We start from the raw sequence: 26574 nt of genomic DNA on the forward strand, positions 1-26574 counted from the left end.
AGACTTCCACAGTGAGCTTCCTACTTGGGTGTCTAACAGGCAGCTTAAGCTTAATATGCCTCCAAGTGTATTTCTGAGCAACTCCTGTATCTGTTTCTGTATGAGTCTTCTTCATTTCACCAAATTTTTATCTTCCAGTTGCTTGAGAAAACAAACAAACCAAAAAACCCCTCAGAGACCAGCAACATCAGGTCAGCTCTACCTTTTAAATGTGTCTAGAACCTGACCACTTCTTTAGGCTTCCACTGCTTTCATCCTGGGTCTTGCCAGTCTTCTTATCACCAGATTATTTCAGAAGACTTCTAACTGATGTCCTGGCTGAAGCCCTCAGGCCGCTCAGGCTGGTCTTCACACCGCAATCAGAGTTATCCTTTTGAAATATTAGACCACATCCTTTCTCTGCTCAAACCCCTCCAAACAGCTCCCCATCTCATTCAGAGTAAAAGCCAAAGTCCTCACTTTAGCCTATAGGGTCTCCCCTCTTCCCTCATCTCCATCCACTCCCCTTTCCCAGGGGTCATGTTTTGCTGCAAGGTATCCCACCTGAGGGGCTTTGTCCTGGCTGTTCCCTCTGCCTTTCCATACACATATCTCACAGCAGGAGCGCTGTAAACAGCAATAGCCTGCACTCTCTCCCCTCCTTAGCCCAATTTCCATAACACTGAAAAGCATCTAATGTCATACATATGTCTGTTTATTTATTTATTGTCTCAGGAGCAGGGTCTCTTTTGTTCACTGCTCCACTATCTAGAAGAGTGCCTGGCACACAGCAGATACTCAAGAACACCTGTTCGATTGCAAATTAAAGAAACAAAAATGTACACGTGTGGCATGTTCATGTACCAGAGTCTGTTGTCAGAGCTTTGCAATGCATTGTCTCGTTCATCCTCATAAACTTATGGTACTGTATGTACTCTTATATTTGTGCATGTGTGTGTGTGTGTGTGAGAGAGAGAGAGAGAGTGGAAGAACATAGGAATGGAGTCAGGCAATAGCCTATGGTGACTGAATGGTGGAGTTGAGGTTTAAATCCAGGCTTTGAATCCTATTAAGAGTGATCATTCTATCACTTTCTACGCTCTCTTGGAGGATGTTAAAATGAGAGTGATCCGTCTCTGGCAAGTATGAAGGAATCAATCTGCACAACTTGGTCCCTGGCCTTTAGCCGAAACGAAGCTTTGTTAAGAGTTCAGGAAGTGGTCGCACAAAGTGGATTTAGGATCCCTCTGGCAAGAGCGCTGAGGCAGAGAAGCGGCTGGGCACCAACACTTCAGTGGCAGGTGAAAGGAGAGGAACTCTTCCCCTCTGCTTCCGCTTTCCCCCAGCCGCCTCCGCCTCAGGCCTCAGCGCGGACTCCTACGCCCGAGTCCGCCCAGCCGCCTGGGGGCGCCCGAGGCTGAAGGGGGCGTTGCGGCGCCGCCCGACGTCGCGCCCTCGGCGGCTGCGCAGTGCGCACGTCAAAGCCGGGCTCGGGCCGGGAGCGGGGAGCGGCGCGGCCTGGGAGAGACTGAGCCTCCGGGAGCCGGGCGAAAGCGAGGGTGAAGGCGGCGCGGGGCCCCGCAGCAGAGCCGTAGCCGCAGCCCAAGAGAGCGAGCGAGCGCAGCAGTGCGGCGGCCGCCGCGGGAGCCCCTGGGCCGCCGTCCGCCCGCGCAGCCGCCGCCGCCGCCGCGGGATCCTGTCGCTGGGAGCAGGAGCGGGCGGAAGACAACGGAGGGGCCGAGCGGCCGAGCCGCGCCGCGGGGACCGAGCGAGCAGCCCGAGGCGTCGGCGGCCGAGGACGGGGACGGCGACGACGCGGAGGCTGAGAGGGAGCCGCCCGGCCCAGCTCCGTGAGTGACCCCCGGCCCGACCCAGCTCGCGGCGTGGACGCCCGCCCGGCTTCCGCCTGCCCTGCCCGGCCCGTCACCGGCCCGGGGCTGCCTCCATTTTCTCGGGTGGTGGAGGCGGCCCCGGCCCGGTATCGGCGGGAGCGGCCCGGTCTGCCCTCTCCGCCCGGCCCGGGCCCCTCGCGGAGCCTACCCCCCTCGTCGTCCTCGCCGGCTCGGCGCCCAGGGGCCTGCAGCCGGGGCTGCGGGGCGCCACGCTCTCCTGCAAGCCCTCCGCAGTTCTTTGGCGGGGCTGGCGGCATGGGGGCGTTCGCGGCCGGAGCCCCGAGGGCAGGCGAGTGCGGGCCGGGCCAACTGTCACTCCCGCCGCGCAAGGGATCCGGCCACCTTGCTCCTGGCCCCTGGTAAACTTCCTGTTATCGGGAGGCAGATAGCATCTCTGTGGTCTGCATTTCGGGAAGATGCCTAACTGTTTTCTGGTTAGGAATTGTGCGGCCAGAGCGTTCCCGAGGTCGGTTGAACCAGCCTGCTCGCTGACTGCCTGCAGGCGCTCTGGTCGGTCCGCGCCGGAGGGATTCGAAGGTGAACCCCGGCTCGCGGTCCCCTCCCCCGAGGAGCTTACATTCTGGCGTGGGTGATAAGGCGAGTACACAAATGACTACGATACCAGGAAGGAGATGATAAGTCCTATGAAAGAACTACAAAATGCTAGAAGGGTACCCGGAGAAGACCGGCCCGATCGATCACTTCCGCCTAGCAGAAATCTGAAGGCTTCCTGGGCGAGGCTGTGCAAAGTGGGGTCTTGAAGGCCAGATGGGATTTGGGAGAGAGGAGGGTTGCAGAAGAGGAGCAGTGTGTTGGAGGAGCAGCAACGCTAGAGGACAAAGGTAAAAAGGCATAGTCGGAAATAGTAGATAATGCAGTTTGTCGTGGGGGGCAGTGGGGGGTAGGCCAAAGAGTTGGGGGGCAGATCCTTGAATGCCGTAGAGGAGCTATTTGAGTGGCATTCTAAGGGTAACTTAGAGCTCATTTCTCAGTGACTCATGGGCCCGGAAATGTAAGCTAGGAGATGTTAAAGGCGCTCTTATGAAAGAAAGGAGAGAAGGAGGCCCAGTACAGAACTGACGTTCTGTGCCTTGAACGTCATGCAGTTTGAGATCGATTTTGACAGCTTTCCGGATATTCAAATAAATCCACGTCCAGGCTAAGCAAAATACCTTTTGTGCAAAGCTTCATTCGATGTTAGGCTCTTAAGAAGTGAGGGAAAGATGTATATAAAATAAGCTCATCTGCACGTAAGGTGTTTCTCTTGGTGCTCTTCACTAAAATGCATCAGAACTTCCAGCGCTCTGTATTAGGTGTCTGCATTTTGGAATTACTGAGCTGAACATCACTTCTTTGAGTTGGCTTTTGGGTAAGGCCATCTACGTTGATGGTTTAAAAAATCAGACTGTCCAACTTTGTATCCCAGAAGATTAGTAACATAGAACTTTTTTTAGGTAAAAATTTCTTTATTAGTTTTTAGTTGTGAAAATTCTTATAGGCGAGCCAGAGGTGAAAATCTGAGGCTTTACTTTGTTTCTTTTTTTTCACCCATATCACTAGCAAATAATTAGCAGCTGTATTTGAAGTTTAGAAATATGATCTATGGAAGCAGCTTAGAACCTTTTTGGTTTTGTAAGAACTTTGTTGTTTGCTCATATGACAAGTGAATGTCAACTTCTCTCAGGTGAAAAGGCTTGTAGAATGCAGGAAGTACATAGAATTTTAAAAAATTATCTTAGCTGTAATCTTACCACTTAGATTTTGTTACTGTTAACATTTTTTCGTATTTCCTTTTCAGTCTTCTTATGTTATTTTTCTCTTAATGAAGTCATCTATAAAGTATATATCTTCTATTAGGCTTTCCTTTTTTTGTCATTAAATATCTCCATATAAAAGGTTTTTAGGGGAGTTCCCTGGTGGTCTAGTGATTAGGATTGGGCACTTTCACCACTGCAGCCCAGGTTCAGTCCCTGGTCTGGGAACTGAGATCCCTCACCATGGCACTGCGGACCATGGCCAGAAATGAATACATAAATCTAAAAAATTTTAATGAATAAATAAAAATTTTTTTAACCAAGTGTAAGGGAAGCTTCTTAAGTGTATTTTTTTCTGACATGTTTGCATTATTTACCTCAGACAAAATGTAGTCATGTTTAATATCTACTGCTGTAGACGGCTTTCTCCAAGCTTTTTCTTGTTTGAAGTATATTTATTGACAGGATCAAGATTTGGATCCTGTTGCTTATTGAATAAAGAAAGATTTTATTACTTGGAGGTGTTGTCATCAGATATGGAAGAGGTCACATATGTGTGCTGTATGAGGGGATGTATTTTTTAAAAGGCACTATAGAAAGGTTGCTTTCATAGCTGCTGTATCTCCCATGCCTGGCGTACCTCCTCTTTGCACCCCACCCCTAAAAATAGTCTTTATACTGGGGCTGTCCATATAGGTTAACTACTGTGATCATGACATCACAGAGATTCAGGATAGATGTATTTAGTTTTTGTATTGGTCTTTCTTTAGTAAAATAGAGAATTTGTCATGAAGTAATGTGCTGCTGTAACAAAAGGGGCTTTTTTCTTTCAATCAATGCAGATCACTTTAGCGGGGTCTTATTTAAACCATTTTTTTCTTTGTGCTTTATAATCTGAAATGTATTAATGAGGTCTATGTTTCTGTTTCTCATGGCATCATATATATATATATATATGTATATGTATATAAAAAATGAGATGTTGAGTTAGACTGTATAAATTTTCATAAGGTTAATATAAAAGAATAGCTAAGAAAGCCCAGTTTAAGTATGGAGCTTGGTTTTATAATGTTATTATTTGATTTTTTTTTTTTTTTTTGCTATTTCTTGGGTCGCTCTTGCGGCATATGGAGGTTCCCAGGCTAGGGGACGAATCGGAGCTGTAGCCACCGGCCTACACCAGAGCCACAGCAACGCAGGATCCGAGCCGCGTCTGCAACCTACACCACAGCTCACGGCAACGCCGGATCATTAACCCACTGAGCAAGGGCAGGGACCGAACCTGCAACCTCATGGTTCCTAGTCGGATTCGTTAACCACTGCGCCACGACGGGAACTCCGATTTTTTATTCGTATATTGCAAATAGATATTCCACAAGGCATCCTTTATTACTTATGAATATTTAGTAAAGTTTTTCTTTTGATCAACTTTTGTAGGTTGTAGATTTCTATTATTACTGCCATATTTTACCAGAGCCTTTTTTTTCAGGAGGGGTTGATCATTCACAGTTGTGCCATCTGTCATAAAAATACTGACACAAACTCAAATGCCCCCCCCCATCCTACCTCCGCAAGCTAAAGTAAAATCCAATAAAGGGCAGAATTTTATTTTAGGTAGTGTCTTCTGGTTACCTTTCTGGTGGTATCTCTTTTTTAGAAATCAGTTTTCCTCTTTTCCATGGCTCCTTTTAATTAGGAATTTGATTTTATGGGTGTCTCCTGATGTTATAGAAATTGGACTCTGATAGGTGAATTAATATGGGTAATGATAAAACGTTGGTAAAACATTGCTTTATGATAAAATTGTGGGAAAGAAGATTAAATATTTGAGCCTCCAGGTTAGACTGCTTGTGATTTGTTTTGTTATTTAATTATTGAGGTATAATGATCTTGTTTTACGTGAATGCAGATCAAGTCAAGTAGCCTAAAAATTGCATAACAATTTAGTCATCAGTCTATATTTTGTTTTTTATTGGAGAGAAGACCTGTATCAGAGCCATCCTTAATTAAAGAAGGAATTGAAGGAGTTCCTTTTGTGGCTCAGCGGGTTACCAACCTGAGGATGTGGGTTTGATCCCTGGCCTCTCAGTGGGTTAAGGATCTGTGTTGCCATGAACTATGGTGTAGGTTGCAAACACGTCTCGGATCTGGCATGGCTGTGGCTGTGGCATAGGCCAGCAGCTGCAAGTCTACTTCATCCCCTAGCCTGGGAACTTCCATATGCCTCAGGTATGACCCCAAAAAGAAAAAAAAGGAAAAAAAAAAATAGAAGGAATTGAGCTATATAAGGTCTTACTTTTTGTATCTCATCACTCAAATGACTCCAACTGGATCATAATCACTACCTTTATCAGTGCAGAGTATGGAAGCCGAGCAAAGTGAGGCAAATATTTCTACCACCAGCATTTCTGGAGTATATCAGTCTGGGAAGAAATGATAAATATTTATTCTGCTTCTGTCTCTTAGGCCTTCCAAGGATTCCGAGAGGAGTTATTGCAAGGCTGGGTGGCAGATGATAGACTGTGGTGATGAAATTAAGATTAACAGCTTACTGCAGTCAGTGCTGTGTTTTGGGTGTCTGTGAGTGTGTGTGTGTGTGTGTTGTTCTCTGATGTTCCATGTGTGCGTGTGTGTGTGTTGTTCTGTGATGTTCCATTTCTGCCCAGCTGAGCCTTCTGACTTCACTGAACTTGTAACTTTTTCTCTTGAGATAGAAGGGGTGAGGAGATGGCAGAATTGTGGGTTTTTAGCAACTGTGTTGACAGAGGAAGGAAGAATGGCATGCAGAGAATTGCAGGGAATCAGTCAGGTGTGAAGTAGCTCCAAAGGAGGGAGGTACAGTCTGCCCTGGCCATTTATGTTGGCATTGTGCGGCACACACCTATTTGCATAACCCGTAATACATTGCAGCTAATTTGAAATTTTGATACTCAAAATACAGTGTTTAAGTTGTAGGTTTGTATTTGCTTCTTTATTTGTGTATATATATGCATTTTTATATGCATGGTTACAAAGACAGAAAACCTAGTTAACCAGTAGTAGTGGTAGTCTGGTTTTCAGTGATAATTGTTCCTTGGGGGCATTGTCCAGTGGATAACTTGATGCACAGAGGTATGATCATGTGAAAACATCACAGCGCTTTATTTTGATAAAATGTCTTGGAAACAAAATATGCATTTTGTAACTTGATCCTAATTAAATTGCTGCTTTATAACTTTGTCTAATGAAGTATGGCCTGTTCTTTTACAAGGTACTGTTAAGGTGCTGGTCCCTGTTCTCTCCTTCCACAGTAGATTATGTATCAGCTGTATTTAGGCAGAAGAAAGAAACAGCATGAAAGGATTTCTGTTTACATGTCTATAGTTTAAGGCCCACTGTGGGATTTGTAGCATTCTGAGAGCCAGTATTACTAGTGGTTAAAAGCCCAGATGCAGCCAAACTCATGGATTGCTGAACCCTCACCTCTCCTCTGGGTGCTGTAACTTTAGGCAAATTCCTTCACTTCTCTGTAGCTTAGATTTCTTGGATGGGATGTAGACCATCTGAGAAGACTGTAGGGGATAAAACGGGTTCCTTTGCCTAGAGCGCTTAGAACAGGGCCTGCCACATACCATTTTGTGATGATGCTGATGCTAGACTGTTTGGAGTAAAAGAAATGTGAGAACTTTAGGCACCCTCTAGTCAGAACGGTCCTTCTGCACATGGATACAGCGAGGCCCACTATAGCTGGGGCGGGTGTGTGGCTGCCTCTGAGCTGTACCTGGTGGAATTTTCTGTGAAGTGGAGCCCCTTGCTTAGGGTTGTGTTGCTTAACAGGACTGATCTAGAGCCTGGTTCTCTGTTCTTATCCAGTTTGTTTGAAACAGAGTTAGTTTTCTACTTATGTAGTAAGGTCTTCTTTGAACTTTTTCATGAACATGTATAGAGATTGTATTCACATGCTAAAGGCCTTATGGCACATAATCCTCTCTTTTGTAAGGTGTTTAAAATTCTAATGTTTATAATCACGACGTAGCTGGCAAATTTGGGGGGGGGTTCTTGTATGAATATGAAGTTGAAATAGATAAGGAATTAAGTGGTATTACCCCTAGCATCACTACAGACAGGAAAGCCAAGTGGGAGGGCTTGTCCAAGGTCACACAGACATTGCCCAGTTGAGCTAGGATTTGAACCCAGATCTGTCCCATTTCAGAATGTGTGCTCCCTGAAACCGAGCGCAACTCTTTGATATGGAATAGTTTTACTTTCCTCCATAGGGTCTTGTTTTCTTGCTGGCCTTTTTTTGTCTTTTTTTTTTTTTTTTTTTTGTCTTTATAGGGCCACACCCGTGGCATGCGGAGATTCCCAGGCTAGGGGTCTGATTGGAGCCGTAGCCTTTGGCCTATACCAGAGCCATAGCAGTGCCAGATTCGAGTGGTGTCTGCAACCTGCACCACAGCTCACAGCAATGCCAGATCCTTAACCCACTGAGCGAGGCCAGGGATCAAACCCGCAACCTCATGGTTCCTAGTAGGATTCGTTTCTGCTGCACCACGAAGGGAACTCCTGCTGGCCTTTTTTTAAATTTACTTTAGGATGAAGGTTTGCAAATATAGCCTAATGAGGAGATTAATAGGTTTGTAGGCAGTAACCAGCCACATGTTATAATACAACATGAGATACTGTATTCTAAATGTGCTAGTTGTATAGAGTCACATTTTAACTAGTGGTTTATAGTTTTGTTAGGCCAGTTGGTAGTGTTTATTTTTCATGTTAGTCTTGGAGAGAAGATGGGAGGCTTTATGTTAGAGTGGGCAGTGCAGAAGCCTGGGAAGTAGAAGATGTAGGCTGGTTCCTGACTTGTTGGACTAATCACGTCACTCTGGGCAAGTCATTCTGCCTCTAGGATTCAGTCATCCCATTATTATACTAAGGGGACCAGACTGAAAACACCCCTCGGTCTCTTTTGCTCTCGTTTTCAGTGATTCTGTGTATAGGCTTTCCGTAGGCTTTTTTCCCTCTCCTGGGTACCTCTCTTGCCTGTGGTCTTGAAGGCAGTTTCTTTACGTGAGCTCGTGGCATGTCACCATGCTTTAACATTTTTTTTCTCCTGGCTGGTCAGGTGCCTTCATCTTATTTCACAATACATTAGTTCTCTGCTTCAAGTCATGTTACATCAGAATTTTTTTTTCTAATTCTCTGCTTTTGTATTTATGAATAAATGGTTACCAACTAATGTTACATGCTTGTAAAGTACAAGCTTAGTAAGTTAGGTTAATGGTTAATAGATCCTCAAGCCTAGTTTCATTGTCAGCTTTTAAGTACTATATGTTGTAAAGTGCTATGAGCTGTTTGTTTTGGGGAAAAGGAAAAAAATTAACTAAAAGCAATGGGAGTGGAAAAGAAAGGATCAAAAACGTAGACACACATTTGAATGTGTGAAGAACATACTTAAGATAGTGTTCTTTGGCTATAATTTGAACTAAGCCCCTGCCTACAGAAGGGTGGTACGCTGGTTTAGATCATAGGATCATTTCCAGCCCAGGGTTCTGTCTGATGAGAGACGAGAGTGATTTTTGCCCACCCTTGAACATGTATAGCTTGGCAGACATCTGTTTGTTCCTCAGGCAGTTTTTATTGCCTGTACTTCCACATGCCAGTCTCAGAGGCTTCCTAGTCCAGGTAAACAACTCTTCCCCTCCTTGATGGCCTGTTATTCTAGATTGTCCAGCAAGGAGACAGAAACTCGGGTCACTAAAATGATCCTTGCAGATGGTTTGGCTATTTACAATATGGTTTTATTCTCTGATTCACGTTTCTGTGTGTGTGTAACAAGTTTTTCCTGTGTATGTAAGTTTCTGTCTCAATAGATTTCCTATGTAAATTTGGTACACTAGATTGTAATTTATTTGAGTTGCAGATTTTTTTTAACCTTTTTTCATATCTTTTCTCTTCCCCTCCATGGTGTTTTCAGAGTATAATTCATTGTTTCTGTAAATATTTATTAAATGATGCAGCTGTATAATATTCTGACAAAACTATGCAGCAGAGATGAAATACCAGAATATAATTTTCTGTGTATTTTTTTGATCTCTGCTGTATTTGAGCTTATTTGAAGGAGGTTTACATGCTATAAAGCTAAAGCTTATTAGGCTCTCCCTTTTCCTGATAAGATCACATAATATGCATTGTGACTGTCCAGGAAGGAAATAGAATGTACAGGATTGCCCAATTTGTCAGGTCTGTTTGGTCATAAGAACACCCTTTCCCCCAGGAAATACCCACAAACAACTTGAAGGAGGATTCCATTGGAGCATAACTTGGGAAACCCTCTTATTGTCATACTTAGTAGTATGGAAATCAGAGTGTTTACTTTTTTTTTTTGTCTTTTTGCCATTTCTTGGGCCGCTTCCACAGCATATGGAGGTTCCCAGGCTAGGGGTCCAATTGGAGCTGTAGCCACCGGCCTATACCATAGCCACAGCAACATGAGATCCGAGCCTCATCTGTGACCTACATCACAGCTCACGGCAATGCCGGATCCTTAACCCACTGAACAAGGCCAGGGATCGAACCCGCAACCTCATGGTTCCTAGTCGGATTCGTTAGCCATTGAGCCACAACGGGAACTCCCAGAGTATTTACTTTTTCATTGGGATGATTACTACAGCCAAGTTTGGAATTCAGTTGGGGTTGGAATAATTTATTTTCAGTTTTGTTAAGTTAAAGAACGAACACTCTTCAAGCCTTTAAAAAAAAAAAAAAAAAAAAAAAAAAAAAAACTTCAACCTGTGGTGAGAAACTAAATTTACGATGAGTTACCCAGCGCATATATACGGAACACACTGTCAAAATTGACAAAGTGTCATGAAACAATACTTAGGCCTTCCTATGTACAGAGCATTCACTTTGATGCCTCTTATTCTGTTCTGTTTTTCAGTGTATGCTATTAGTTGCTAAAATAATTCATTCAATTTGAGAAACACTATGAGGTTACGTGAACTTACAAACTCTTAAGATGTTAGAGTGAGAAGATACTGTCAAAGTTGTTTGATGAGTGAGAAAACTAAAGCTCAGCCTAGAAGAGAACGGGCTCTAGCCTTTCTGGATTTAGAAATCTGGATTTAGATTCTGGTTGTGTTTTCCTGGGTAGGGTGTTTAATGCCCATTCTGCCTCAACTTTCTTATCTATAAAATAGCAAAGAGTAGAACTTACGCATAAAGTAGTTGTGAGAATTCAAGGGTTTGCTAAGAAATGCTGTGCATAATATGTCTGATACGCTCTAACTGCCCAACACCTTTTAGCTTTTATGACAACGGAAGTTCTTAAAACTCCTGCTGTACCATACACACTTTCAGAATATTTTAAGGCTTTTAAAATGTTAAAGTGGTCTTCAAGCGAACCTGGACTCTTTCTGATCTGAAGATGAACGTATCGTTTATTGTGATATCACCCCTTTGGAATAAAAAGCTTTAAAATGGCCCGAAGGACCCACCTAAAGTTGATTTCCCTCATAGTTGTAAATGGACTCATAGTTGTTTTGTGCTATGTTATTGGGTTTTTGGGTTTTTTTTTTTGTCTTTTTTAGGGCTGCTCCTGCAGCATATGGAGGTTCCCAGGCTAGGGGTCGAATCGGAGCTGCAGCCGCCGGCCTACGCCAGAGCCACAGCAACACAGGATCTGAGCCGAGGTCTGCAACCTACACCACAGCTCACGGCAGTGCCGAATCTTAACCCACTGAGCAAGGCCAGGGATCGAACCCACAATCTCATGGTTCCTGGTCGGTTTCGTAAACCACTGAGCCATGACAGGAACTCCTATTGGGGTTTTATGTTGTTGTTGTTTGATTTTGTTTTTTTGGGTTTTTTGGTTGTGCCTGCAGCATACAGAAGTTCCTGGGCCAAGGATTGAACCTCCTGCCACAGCAGTAACCTGAGCCACAGCAGTTATAATGCCAAGTCTTTAACCACTAGGCCATCAGGGAACTCCCTTATTGTACTGTTTAAACTATTTTTTTTTTTTACATCTTAAATTTATAACAATCTTTCTTTATAGCCTGTAGTTAAATACAGACAAGTACATGCCTACATCAGTGATTTAGCAGTCTTGTTGTAGTTGACTAAAAGTTGCTATTTCCTGTTTTATTTCCCATTTCTGCAGTTTTTTTAGTTCCCTCATCCTCAGTATTTTTATATTGCTGTTGGGGGTTTAATTTTATTCCCTGAACTAAAGAAAGGAACATTTAGAGGGTGTTAACAATGGTGGGGGCCAAATCCAATTTGTGGCCTATTCTCTGTTGTCCTGAGCTTAGCTGACTGCCTCGGACACCTTTGTCACTGATGGAGGCATTTCCATGGTCTGTCCCTGATTAAATGTTTCTCTTTGTTTCTGTTGTTGACCATTTGTCCTCGCTGCCAGTTAAAGTTGCTGAAATGAGAGGTCTAACCAGCATCACTGAGGCATACCAATTCAGTATTAAAGTAGCCTAAAATCTGTACTTGTGTAAGCCAAAGGAATGAGGTAAAAAGTGTAATAATTTCTAACATTGCACATAAAGTTTAAGATATCTCTGTATATTTACCTCATTGAACCCTGTAATAACCCTCTTCATTCCCATGTTTTCAGGCGAGTAAACAGGAAAAGAAGCTACGTAAATGGTCTTGAGTTACACAGCTAGAAAAGGGCCCTAGATTTGAAGTCCTGTCTCAGAGGATATGCTTACATCCCAACATACTCTGTCGCCTCCACCACGTGGTAATGAAATGTAGGCTCATCTTGGAACATAGGAAATTTCTGTTACACAAACAGATGAGATCAAGTTTTTTGGTCAGAATGTGTGATATCCTACCTAGGACACTGAGAACTTTCGCGTTACTGAGTAGCTCTCAGTGGTCTTTGAGGAGCTGTGAGGAGAGGGAGCAGTGCAGGAAGATTAGAGAAACTGAGGTACTGTTCTTCCAAAAAAGGAGCAGACGGGATCCATAAATCATAGACACTGAACTTAATGTTGACTGTTGCACAGATTCCAGAAAGGGGTGAGTCCTTGACAAAGTGTTGATTTCTAGTAGCTACTGTCCGTCTATTAACTATTTCTTTTCCTAATGGGATTTCGTTAAGTGTCTTGATAAGGATGTAGGCAAGATACGGATCTGTAAGGATTCATGGTTTCATTCACTTTTGAGATTAACTGAAAAATGTTACATAGTGTAATTTAAGTTGGAATATATTTTAGGACTTAGAAGTCATTCTGATGTCTTTACAAGATCATTTTACTTATATGTTCATTGCATTAGAGTATAGCTTTATAATACTCTTTTCTTTACTGTATATGGCAAATTCATCCCAGATTTCAATGGCCCGCATCCCTGTGCCTTGCCTCCTCAAGTAGGTGAGAAGGAACTAGAACTGGGACCATCTTATATGTGCACGCAGCAAGGTAAATAGTTCTTAGGGTTTTTGGGGGACAGGGGGTTGGCTTTTTAAGGCTGCACCCATGGCATATGGAGGTCCCAGGCTAGGGTCAAATTGGAGTTACAGCTGCCGGCCTACACCACAGGCTCATGGCAATGCCGGATCTTTAACCCACTAAGCAAGGTCAAGAATCAAACCCACGACCTCATGGTCCCTAGTCGGATTCATTTCCCCTGTACCACAATGGGAACTCCAGTTCCTAGTTTTATATTGTTAAAATCATTCATCCCTTTTCTTTAAGATTGGTCATAACCGGAGTTCCCATCGTGGCGCAGTGGTTAACGAATCCGACTAGGAACCATGAGGTTGCGGGTTCGGTCCCTGCCCTTGCTCAGTGGGTTAACGATCCGGCGTTGCCGTGAGCTGTGGTGTAGGTTGCAGACGCGGCTCGGATCCCGCCTTGCTGTGGCTCTGGTGTAGGCCGGTGGCTACAGCTCCAATTCAACCCCTAGCCTGGGAACCTCCATATGCCGCGGGAGCGGCCCAAGAAATAGCAGCAGCAGCAGCAACAACAACAACAACAAAAAAGATTGGTCATAACCCATTTGTTTACTCAAGAACTAGTCTTGTTCTAGTTCCTGAAAACTGCATAGTGACTGGAAGTCAGTTGATGGGAAGAGGGCTAGAGACTAGGAGAGCTGTGCTGCTTCCTCACGAAAGCTAAAAACTTATGGGGGGGGGAATGTTAGCTTTTTCTTTTTTATCTTATGAAAGCTCCCCCACTCTTACAATTAAATGCAATGAGGAATGAATATGATTAGCATAGAATATCAGAGGTTTGGAAAGGACACAACTATCTTTCACAGAGGCTTTTGTCGTTAAGAAGAGGAAGGAATAAGGATTAGAGAAGAGGAACAAGACGACAGTACATCCAGAAGGAAGTGAGCAGAGAGAGAGAGAGACGCTGGGTCTAAATGTGTGTGTCATGCGCGACTTTGAAAGTGGAACTGGTTCCTTTTAGGAATTGTCTTAAGAGCTGGAGCCCTTGAATAGATTATTAAATCATGGAATATATTAAATGTATATTAAAAGCCATGGCCTCCCAACCAAACAATGGAGAGCTTCAGACCTCAATAGTATAGAAATTCGAAGTTCTTTTAAAAATTTTGAAAACCTTGTCAGTAAACTATCTCGTTTATTCTAGATCCTAGGAAAATACCAGAAGAGATAAAAATTAATGTTTTAAAAACAGCATAAACTCTCAGAAACATAAGAAAGACAACCTGGTAAGACATTACAAAGAAGAAATACTATGTTTCAATTTCACTTATGGAAATAGCCATGAAAATTCTCAGTAAACACCAGCAAATTTAATTTAATAGAAAATTCTCTTAATTAGAGAGGACAAATGACAGCCAATGCTTGGTATTTACTGTGTGCCAGACATTGTTCAAATATGTCCTCTCAGTTAGCAATCCTCACATCACCCCTAAGAAGGAGGTTATTATTACCTTCATTTAACGGGTGAAGAAATTTAAGTCAAGAGGTTAAATCCTCTGCCCAAGGATAAATTGCAGCGAGTCCCAGAGCCTAGTTTGAGCCCTTGGATACAGTGTGCGTTGAACATGGTATGTCTTACCAGTGCGTGCCAAGATAACGTTAATTCAGCAGTTCTTCCTGATTATGAACTCTTTAAAAGCTGGTAGGAGATAAAAAAATATCTGTCTTAAACCAACAGCAAACAGCCTACTGATGGGAAAACACTGGTGGAATTCACCTTGAAATCAGAAAGTGAATGATGCTTGATATTATCCTGGCCAGTGTAAGAATATATCAAATAAAAGGTATATAACCTTTGAAAAAAATAGTGGAAAATAGCAATATTTGCAGATGTTGTCCTCTTAAACCTAAGGAAACCAACAGAATTAACTGAAAAACTAAAAATAAGAGTTCAGTAAGATAGCGTATACCACATAAAGATATTTAAAAGTCCGTAGCATTTTTCTTGCTACAATATCCAGTTATAAAAATACTGAAAAAAAAATCTCATAGCCACAAAAAATGAAATTCCTGTGTTAGGGGGATTGGTATGAAATGTTTGGAATCTGATGAAAACTAGTATAAACTTAATTGAGTGACAGAAGACATAAAACGGAGAGTTACCATGTTCCTCGTGTTCTTAAATTTGAATACGTTATGAAGCAAAGTGTCCCGAGATAAATTAGTGTACTATTGACGGGAGAGTCAATAGTCTAAATAGAATACTTTTTAAAAAAGTCAACTTTAGGGAGTTCAGTAAGTGAAATCACACATCAGTGGGGAAGGAGCCAAAATTCTTTAGCGAAAGATTTTTAGAGAATTGGTTATCTCTTCTTTGGGTAAAATCAATTTTGATAATGCAGCTAGCCTTTATTAAAATAAACCTGATGAGAGAATGAGTTTAAAAACATAAATTAGAACATTTATGTTAATATTCATCAGATCTTTGGATGAGAAGCAGTCTTATTTCCATTGCTGTCAAGTCATTGAAAAGAAAAAGGAATTTCCGTTGTGGCTTAGCAGGCTATGAACCTGACTAGTATCTGTGAGGCCTCGGTGAATTAAGGATCCAGCGTTGCTGTGAGCTGTGGCGTAGGTTGCAGGTGTGGCTCAAATCCGGCATTGCTGCAGCTGTGGTATAAGCCGTCAGCTGCAGCTCAGATTCAACTCCAGGCCTGGGAACCTCCATATGCCACACCGGCGGCCCTAAAAAGAAAAAAAAACAAAAACAAAACCCTACGGTTAATATGTGAAAAAATTTTGCATGATGACAGACAGAAGTTAACTTCAGTATAGTAAAAGCTCATATGGACTGATAACTGTTGTTAATTAATAAGTTTTCCCTATGTTTTAAATGCTGCCCTGGGTATTGTATTCATGTTGAAAATTTAATAGTCAAATCCTATCATTTTATAAATAATCCAGATTCAGAAGGTAAATGCTTTGCCCAAGGGTTTTTGTGCACATTACTAAATGGTGGAACTTAGTTTCGAATTTAGGTCTGATAAGCGCTTATGTCCTTAACCCTTAAAAGGTGTTTTTTGAACAAATTGTAAAATTTAAAGTGCTAGATAAATGAGGAGTCAATTCAGATAGTGGCTAAATAAAAGAAATGCAAATAAATAATGAGGGAGGGGAGCTGTAGAGATATTAAAAACTGTTACTTTGCTAGTAAGGATGCATTGAGACATGAGATAAGGCATTTTCGTATACAGCCTGACTCTCTGTCCGCAGGCGGGGATTGAGGGAGGTTGGTTCCAGGACTCCCACGGATACCAAAATATGCAGATGCTCGAGTCCCTTATATATAAGATGGCATAATATTTGTATATAACCTTTGTACATCCTCCTGTATGTTTTAAATCATCTCTAGATTACTTATAATACCTAAGACAATGTGCGTGCTATGTAACTGTTGTAAATACAGTGTACGGTTGACCCTTGAACAACGTAGGTGTTAGGGGCGCTGACCCTTGCCCTGTTGAAAATCCCTGGATAGCTTTTACAGTCAGCTCTCTGTAGCCATGAATTCAGCCAACCTTGGATCTTGCAGTACTTGTTTTGTGGGGAAAAAAAAAAAAAAAAAATGCACCAGTGTGGCCCCTCAGAGTTCAAACCGAGTTATTCAAGGATCAGCTGATGTACATGCTGTGTAGCTAGTTGCCAACATATGGCAAGTTCAAGTCTTTTTAGAATTTTTTTTTTCTGAATATTTTCCATCCGTGGTTGGTAGAACCTGTGGATGTTGAAGGCTGACTATAATGCTCATTTGGCCTTTCTGGGAAATTGGTCCAAAATAGATCCCAATTCTTGAGAATTTCATGTAAGCCAGGAAAAAAAGAAAATAACTTGTATATATTTTTTTATCCCTACTGTAAGTGATCTCTAGTGTTTCCAAAAAAACCCAAAAAAACAAAAAAACAGTCATTTTATTGGTTGAGGTGATGGCTGCACAACTCTGTGACTATACGAAAAATGATTGAATTGTATTATTTTCATCGTCACTGACAAATATTTATATGCAGGTGACCCTGCTAGGCCTTGCTCTACGTGGAGGGTACTTTGCCCTTTCTAGATCAGGATAAATGAAATAGAAAAATTGTCTGGTCATAGGGGAGGGCAAGAGAGCCACATTTTAGTAAGAGGGACCAAAAGTCCTGGTTTCCCAGGAAAAGTCCAGGTTTGTGCTGTTGTCCTCACATAATTATTTATCATTTCACCCTTTATTCCCTGAATTGTCCTGGTTTGGATGATAAATTATGTCCTCTAACATACAGCAGTTGCGTAACTAGCTTTTTTTCTTTTCACCGCCCCCCTTCATTTTTTTGATGCTTAAGGAGCATGGCTGTCTCTCAGATCCCCAGGTGTCTTCCCCCTACAGTAGATTGACTTTTGAGCCATTAATTCTGGAGCCAAGGCAGCTCTCTGATCCTTTGTTGGAACCAAAAGCCTTTTTCCCTGAGTGAGAACTATGACGTTCTAATTCTAAAGTGTTCTGCTTTACCCGAAGTCAGACACTTGAAAGAAGGGATTATAAATGTAAAGACCTTGTTTGCCCAAGCTTCCTCTTTCACGTTTCCTCCACTCTCATATGTAGCTTCTCAGGAACTGTTGAAGAAAGAGAAGTTGGGGAGTTCTAGTTTTCAAATAGTTATATTTGAATTCCTTGTTAACTCTTAAAAAGATTTTTTTTTAAATTGAAGTATAGTTGATTTGCAGTGTTGTGTGTGTTTGTGACACACAGTGACACAATTCAGTTGTGCACATATGTATACACATACGCCTTTCCATGTTCTTTCCCATCATAGTTTATTACAGGATAACGAATATAGTTCCCTGTGCTGTGCAGAACGACTTTGTTGTTTATCTGTTTTATGTGTTGTAGTCGTATCTGCTAATTCCTCTCTTCCTATTTTACCCCTCCTCTTCTTCCTTTCCCCTTTTGGTGACCATAAGTTTGTTATCCTACGTCTGTGAGTCTGTTTCTGTTTTGTAAGTTCATTTGTGTCACATTTTAGATTCTACATATAATATGTAGTGTTTGTCTTTATCCGACTTACTTCGCTTAGTATGATAACCTCTACGTCTACCCCTGGTGCTGCAAATGGCATTATCTCGTTCTTTCTTATGACTAATAGTCCATTGCATATACATTACCACATCTTTATCCATTCAACTGTTAGTGGACGTTTAGGTTGCTTCCATGTCTTGGCTAATGTAAATAGTGTTGCTGTGAACATTTGGGAGCAAGTATCTTTTCAAATTAGAGTCTTCTCCAGATACGTACCCAGGAGTGAGATTGCTGGATCATACGGTAGGTTTTTTTTTGTTTGTTTGTTTGTTTTTTTGGGTTTTTTTGTCTTTTTGCCTTTTCTAGGGCCGCACCCGCGGCATATGGAGGTTCCCAGGCTAGGGGTCCAGTCGGAGACGTAGCTGCTGGCCTACGCCACAGCCACAGCAATGTGGGATCTGAGCCACGTCTGCAACCTACAGCACAGCTCACTGGCAGCACTGGATCCTTAACCCACTGAGTAAGACCAGGGATCAAACCCGCAACCTCATGGTTCTTAGTTGGATTTGTTAACCACTGAGCCAGGAACTCCATATGGTAGTTCTATATTTAGTTTTTTGAGGAACCACCACTGTTTTCCATAGGGGTTGAACCAGTATACATTCCTACCAACAATGCAGGAGGGTTCCCTTTTCTCCACACCCTCTCCAGCATTGGTTATTCGTAGACTTATTAATGATGGCCATTCTGACTGGTATGAGGTGGTACCCCATTGTAGTTTTGATTTGCATTTCTCTAGTAATTATAGCAATGTTGAACATATTTTCATGTGCCTCTTGGCCCTCTGTATGTCTTCTTTGGAAAATGTCCATTTAGATCTTCTGCCCACCCCCACTTTTTTTTTTTTTTTTTGCTTTTTAGGGCTGCACCTGTGGCATATGGAAGTTCCCAGGCTAGAAGTAGAATCGGAGCTACAGCTGTCAGCCTGTGCCACAGCCACAGCAATGCAGGATCCAAGCCACATCTGTGACCTACACTATAGCTCACGGTAGTGCCGGATCCTTAACCCACTGAGCGTGGCCAGGGATCGAACCTGAATCCTTAGGGGTGCTGGTCGGATTCATTTCTGCTGCATCACAATGGGAACTCCCCTTTGGCCCATTTTTTTATTGAGTTTTTTTTAAAAATTGAGTTGTGTGAGCTGTTTGTATATTTTGGAAATTAAGCCCTTGTCACTCACATTGTTTGCAGATATTTTCTCCCAGTCCATAGGTTGTCTTTCCATTTTGTTTATCATTTATTTATTTACTTATTTATTTTGCATCTGCTGTATGTGGCAGTTCCTGGGCCAGGGCTTGAACCCATGCCACAGTTGCAGCCTGTGCCACAGCCGTGACAATGACAGATCCTTAACCTGTTGCTCCATAAAGGAACTTCCTATAGTTTCTCAAAAGGACTGTTTCAAGAGATGATGTGCCAGTATTCATATACTTATATATTCACACACTTATATTTTTATGTATATTTATATAATCTTTAATTTTTTGCATATTTCTTCTACACTTTAGAGCAACTGTTTTCAAGCGAAAGATCAGAAGTTTCACAAAATCATCTTGAGAGTTCAGTTTAGAATGGCCAGGAAAAGAAATATTGTACTTAATTTGCATTTGCTTATGTAATCTTGAGCTTTATTCTCTTTGGGAGAATGAACAGACATATCTGTTGTCACATTTTCATTTTTTTAATGTCTTCTTCCTCTGTCATTTAATGACACATTACGTATCTCTAGCCCCAAAAGTAGGTGTACAGAGTACATGGAAGGGTAAAAGACAGGGCCACTCTCAGTCTTCACTAGGCCAGTTTTGACCTCTAAAAGTTGAGAGGACTCTGTCTAAGCCCTGCCCTTATTAGAGGAGCCTTTCTGAGGCACAGGGCTGGAGAATGATTCCTGGGACTATCCCTTTTGTTACTTGGAACTGTTTCTTCCAATAAGGCAGGGATTTACTGGAAGTTCATCTCAGGGAAAGTCAGATCCTCAAGCTGTGGGAAAGGGCAGAGATGCATCGGGGTCTCCCAAGAGTTCTCAGCAGAAGCACAAACTCTGTAAGTGTCCGTTTGCCACTGCATTTCTCTGCTTGCTCACCCCTATCCTCTCAGCGCAGACCAGCTTTCTCCACCTGATAGGAAGCCTGGCCGCACTTGTTTCATGGAGCTTCATTGCCTCCATAGACACTTTAACCAGAGGTCTACCTGCCCCCACCCCCCAGCTTACTCTTTTGGGGACAGCATTTGTCCAGTTTTTACAGGACTATAGCACCTCTCCTTGGAGCCATGTTAATGGTGTGTTTGTGTAAGGGGGACAGTTGCCAGGAGGATATGGTGCTGGGGACGGTAGAGAGTGACCCTGTGAGCTTCCCAACTGTGAGGATTGTTGGGATTCTCATCCTCCTGTCTGATTTGTTTAGGTATCCAAGATGTAAATTCAAAAGGACTTCTTGGTCATTTGCCCTGAGGCCGCAAATTTCTTGCTGTCCTTATTTTGTTCTTTATCTCTTTTTAGCCTAAAAGCAGACTCCGCTTTTGCTCCTCGGCTGTAGATATCCTCAGGGTCCAGAAGAGTCTGTAGGAGTCTGTACGGGATTGGGTGATAGTATCCTAAAGGGATTCCACCTCTGACCAAAAAGCCACTGCACTTCTGTCAACAGGCCTGGAAATACAAAGGGAGGGGCTGGGTAAACAGTTGTTAATCTCCCTTTAGGCTAAACCATCAGTGCTGGTTGGGTGGGTAGCATTTTGGTTTATCTCATCATTCTCAGTTTTTTCAGTTATAATGAAATGCCCTTTGCCTGTCACCACCCCACTACCATCACCCCCAGTTGTATTCTTGTTGTTTTTCCTAATTTGCTAGAAGACATTGGAATAGAATATAGAATAAAGGTTTAGAAGTACAACTCAGCCATACTTTTGATTTACGAATAGTACTTCTTTACACTATTGTAGTTGAATAGAATACTTTGGGGGGGGGGCACACCTATGGCTTGTGGAAGTTCCAGGGTCCGGGATTGAACCCACATCATAGCAGCAACCTGAGCCACAGTGGTAGCAACACCAGATCCTTAACCCGTTGAGCCTCATTTTGTATTTCGAATACATCCTTTTAATGGAAGGGACTGATTGGGTATTGCATGCTGGGGTTGGAGCTCTTTGCCAGATGAAGGAGCTGTGATAACCATCTCTCAGATTGCGAAGGTGGCCTGAGCCATTGTTATTCATAGGAATTATTTGATTCTGAAGAAAATTGATGGAAGAACTTTTTATTTTGCTGTACACCATGCATGTTGGTCGTCATGATACACTTTCCCTTTACGACTTAATTTAGTAATCTCTCCCCAGACAGCATGTCCCCTTAGTAGTGCTGCCTGTTTCCACCCGAGCAAGAAATTGACACTAGAGCTGCAGTATTTAGCAAATTTAGCACAGTGGTAAGGTTAAAAGCCACAGCCTTATGTTAAAATTAGCTGTTTTTTCCCTTCCATTTTAGGGAAATGGAAAAAAATAAGGGTATGCTTCCCTTTTCCCCATTCTGTCCCTTAACACAGAGAATTAGATAAGGAACAAAGGAAGAATAAGGAAAGACAAATAAAATGATTCCTGGGGCAGGGTTAGTGCACAAATAAATGCCTGCCTTGCGCTCTGCCTAATTGGGGACCACACGTTTGGCTTTGAGTTTTAGGAGCCAGGACAAAGAAGAGAACATGATCGGTTCTAAGACTTTTGTTCCTGAGATAAATAAACCAGCCACTTAGGAGAAGCATGATTTTTCCAGGAATTGAGACCTTGTGGATCCTTTATTAACGCAGACTCTGGGTCCTTAGGATACTTCTCTCTATTCTCTGCAGTGCCTGCAAAAGTACTCATTTCAAGTTTAAAACATCTTGGTACAAAACATGGTATTAATGTTAGCCTGGAGTACAGTTTAATTAAGTCACTGCTTTTCTGATGCTCTGTAGCTATGGAAATGGCCCCCTATAATTATTCATGCCACCGAACTTTTTATTAAAATTGAGTGCCAGAGAGGTCCAAGGTTACAGTTTTCTAGAAACTACTCTGCTTAAACAATTAGCTTAAAATTGAAGAGCTTAACCAGGACTTGATTTCAAATCTAGTTGTAGGAGTTCCCGTCGTGGCACAGTGGTTAATGAATCCGACTAGGAACCATGAGGTTGCGGGTTCGGTCCCTGCCCTTGCTCAGTGGGTTAACAATCTGGCGTTGCCGTGAGCTGTGGTGTAGGTTGCAGACATGGCTCGGATCCCGCATTGCTGTGGCTCTGGCGTAGGCCGGTGGCTACAGCTCCCATTCGACCCCTAGCCTGGGAACCTCCATATGCCGCGGGAGCAGCCCAAGAAATAGCAAGAAAAAAAAAAAAAAAAAGTCAAATCTAGTTGTACACATTGACATGGAGTTTGTTGTTTTCCTCAGAAAATAGTTCTGTGTCCAACATGCAGTACATGTTTAATGGACAGTGTTTTATGTCATAAGATGGTAGTTTTTTAAAAATTGTTCAATTTGTGACAAGGAGCCCAACATTAAAAAACGAACAAACAAAAAACTGATAGGAGTAAGATCTTTGGGCTAGACAGGAGAGGCCCCTCATCTACTCCAGACTGTAGGGCAAGGTTTAAAAGCCACTGTCACCCTCATGGCTAACACCATTTTAGTTTGGAAAAACTTCAAAGCCTGGATCACCAGATTCCCAATTCTTTGGAACAAACTCACCCTCTTGTGCCTACTACCCCCGAGAAGACCCATAGAAAGTCTAATTTTAACTTTTAACTCATTACCTTCCTGTTTAAACCACTATGATTCTGATAGGTTGGTGATCGGAATAACCCAAACATTTGGTAGGTCAAGTTAAAAACCAGAGGTGGGTTTTTGAGGCCTGTACAGAAATGATAACCTCTTTTTGTTGGTTTTTTTTTCCCCCCAGATTATAGATCACCTTCACAATTATTTTAGTAATCATATTCGCTTGAGTTGGTAGCATTTTTGTACCGAAATAGTAAAGGGAAAATGGAAATCCATCTTTCAAATTTTTGTAGAAGGACATAAGTTTTTAATTCAGGTAAATGTATCCATTGTAGCTTTTCCTGAGTGTTTGGGGCCTCTATCTAAAACTTAACTTTTTATACTTGCTTGAATAGAAGATGTTTCTGTTGTGCATTTTTCAGTATACCTCTCGGGTTACAGAGCAAGTTTTCCATTGTGACTGTATTGTGATGTCAACACTCACCTGGAAAGCACCACACCATAAAGTGTGGAATGTTCTTTGGGCAATAAAAGAAGCCATGTGGTTATTCTGTAAACAGCACTTGAGTTTACAATGAGTTTTGTAAACTCATTGCCTTCTGCCTTCCTTTTCACTTGATACTTTATTACCCACCAGAATTTGATGAAATTATAAAATAATTTTTGTTTCCTTATCTGAGTTCAGATTATGTATAAAGCTCTCTAATCAATTGTAATACATTTTCTGACTTTTATCCAAATTTATCCTGTCTACAAAATACAGCGCAAGAAGCATCTCCTGCATTGACATCTGAGACCTTCAGCACACAGTGCACCGTCTGTCCTCCGAGCCTGTTCCTCGTCTCTTATTTGGGTTTTCATGCAGGGTCTGGTGGCAGCTATTCATCTTTCATAGATTTCAGTCTTCCTGTGTGTGCCTCATCGCCCTAGTTGTGTTCTGAGTCCTAGAACAACAACTGGTGAAGGTGTGCCACAAGATGAGACATGACCACATCTTTTGGTCCATGAGCTGAGTTTCGGCTGTAGGACTGGGAACTTCTATCCTCCAAAAACACAAGCAAGAGTTTTTATATATGATCGTAATAATGAATTCGGCTACTTCCTCTGAAATAAAATATTTTCAGCCTCGTTATTTCATCTAGAATTTTTCTCCCAACTTGGGTTCAAGCCTCCATATGCCAGTCACTGTGCTGCTGTTGGATGGGGTGGGCTGGGGTGGGCTGGGGGTAGCGAAGGAATGTTGATCCGTTCGAAGAATTCTCAGAGAAATCATCCTTGGGTAAAATGTTCTACAGTTCTTCTGAAGAGCCATGCAGTTGTGTACTCTGTGACTCCAAATACTTTCTGCTGGGAAAAGTCTATCTACACAGAACACCACCATACAGTGGCCTTTGAGCAGTTTAAAAAGAAAACAAACCTTCGAATCTCCAACTATGGTGCTTTAGCTCTGGCTGGTTTTGTGGCATGTTTGTGCTTTCGTGGGCATTTAGCCAGAACAGAAATAGCCAGTGCTGGGCCTTGAAAGAGAGTGATTTTCCAGGTTTATATCTGATCCTCTAGAAATAAATTTTAAGGTTATAAATTTTAAAAGAAATTTTTAAAAATACAGTTCTTGGGAATGACTGAAAGAAAAAAATAAAAATCATTTCACCTCTCTCAGGTGTAACTTTTTAGAACCATAGTGTTTTCTTACTTTTTCAATCTGTCTTAATTTTTCTTAAAAATAATTTTCCAAAAAGCTTTTGTTTTTCATGTTTGAATTTTGTTTCAAATTTTCTCACTTGTTTACTGTTCAAGTTTTGAATTACACATTCTTTTTAAGGAATTAAACCTTTTTTTTTTTTTTAAAAAGAGAGCAGGATTGGCTGTTTGCTTTTCTTATTGACCAAATCGTGGGTGAGGCTATGTTGTTTGCTCATGATCATGTGGGCTGCTCTTCCACAACCTTGTGGCAAAGTGAGTAGTAAATTTAGTCAGAAGAAAAATGGATTTATAATTTTCTCCTTCAAAATTTTGGTTTCATATTTTTAAAATTTTTTTATCTTTTTGTCTTTTTAGGGCTACACCCATGGTATATGGAAGTTCCCTGGTTAGGGGTCAGATCAGAGCTGCAGCTGCTGGCCTACGCCACAGCCAGAGCCACACCAGATCTGAGCCACATCTGAGACCTATGCCACAGCTCCTTAACCCCCTGAGCAGGGTCAGGGATCAAACTGACATCCTCGTGGATGCCAGTCAGTTTGTTACCACTGCGCCACAGCAGGAACTCCTGGTTTCACATTTTAAAATGTGGACATTGATTAACCTTTTGTATTAAATTAAGTGCTAATTTATAAAACAGTTGAAATTCACATTTTCTGAAACTAATTCTAAAGCTATGATAATGTAACTCTTTTGAGTCCTTAGAATATCTGTGAACGAATCAGTGTAGATAAAATTAAAGATGGCAGATCCATATTGATAAAAGGTCTTTAACATATTCATGAAAATCTGTTAATTAGTCATGTATTACACGTGTTTCTAAGTTGCTTTGTAATATGCAACTATGATTTCAAGTCCTACAACAAGTGATGGAATCTTTTTGCCTTGTGCTAATTTGAGAAGTTGAGCATTGTGAATAAGATAGCTATCAGTAAATGAGCCACTCAGGTTGATTATAAATGTTTTACAAACTGCAGGTCTCATCACTTGGTTGTGAAATCAGTTTAGTGGGCTATGACTAGCATTTTAAAAGGGAGGAAAGGGAGTAGGGGACTAGGGTAGAATAAAATAGAATGTGTAATTTTACATTAAGATAAGTGCTGTTTGGTGATACTTGGCATATGGGCGTCTGTGATATTTCTTTTTTGATGTATGAATATATGTGCATCATGAAATCAGAGAAATCTATGAGCTATCACTGCTAGTAGTAATGCCGTTCGTTAGGTGGCCTGGTGGTCTTGTGGTTGTTTAAATGATTGTACACACAATGCAGGCTGACAGCAGGCTTTAGCTGAAAGGTTCCAGTATTTGTACTTTTAATGGGGAATAAAGGAAGACCTCTGACGTCTGATCAGATTTATGGTTGACAGGAATCTGGTAAGGAAAGCTGATAATACTCTGGACAACAGACTCAAGAGCCAAGAAAAATTTTGAAATGTCAAATGTATGTTGAAACTAGGTCACAAGCAATTTAATAGGAATAATTATTCAGTCCTGCAGGTATGTCCCAAAAGGCAGTTGTAAACAGTGGGTGAAGATGGGTTCCCTACAGAGCATGTAGGTCAATTAAATTGCTCGGTAGAGAGCTGCCATGTAATGCATCACAACTAGTAATGGAGTTTAAGACCACATTTATGCCGTCTATGGATAGGTAGTCTTGGCTGGTTAGATCATTGTATAGAGCATAGGGTCTAGTTTGGAACACCGTACTCTTAAGAGGACTGGTGACAAGCTGGAACCCTGGAACCCTGGGAATAACTAAGGGGGGAGTCCTCTGAGTCATCTTCCCCCAAGTTTTATCTTCTTTTTCTGTGACAAAAATCACAGCAGAATACGTGTGGGAATTTGGTTGCCAACAATGCTAGATGTATTGCAGACTGAATATGAATATTATGGCTCTTGCTCCCAAAGAGCTCGCAGATTAGCATAGTGATGATGATTTATATATTAATATGTCTGATTAGACTACTGAAAGTGCTTTGAGTTCTTTCTACAGGACA

General features: G+C 41.9%; 1 protein-coding gene across 2 annotated transcripts in view; it reads left to right on the forward strand.

The window, feature by feature from the left end:
• CAB39 (calcium binding protein 39) overlaps positions 1451-26574 on the forward strand; it is a 92389-nt gene continuing 67265 nt past the window's right edge. Inside the window, exon 1 of one of the 2 annotated variants that reach the window (XM_021075733.1) lies at positions 1451-1829. The gene's annotated coding sequence lies outside the window, so the exon portion shown is untranslated. Of the gene's footprint in view, positions 1830-2595; positions 2714-26574 lie in introns of those variants that run through there. The other variant, XM_021075734.1, reaches the window with a different exon arrangement.

This window comes from Sus scrofa, chromosome 15 (genome assembly GCF_000003025.6).
Source record: "Sus scrofa isolate TJ Tabasco breed Duroc chromosome 15, Sscrofa11.1, whole genome shotgun sequence".
Taxonomy (NCBI): domain Eukaryota; kingdom Metazoa; phylum Chordata; class Mammalia; order Artiodactyla; family Suidae; genus Sus; species Sus scrofa.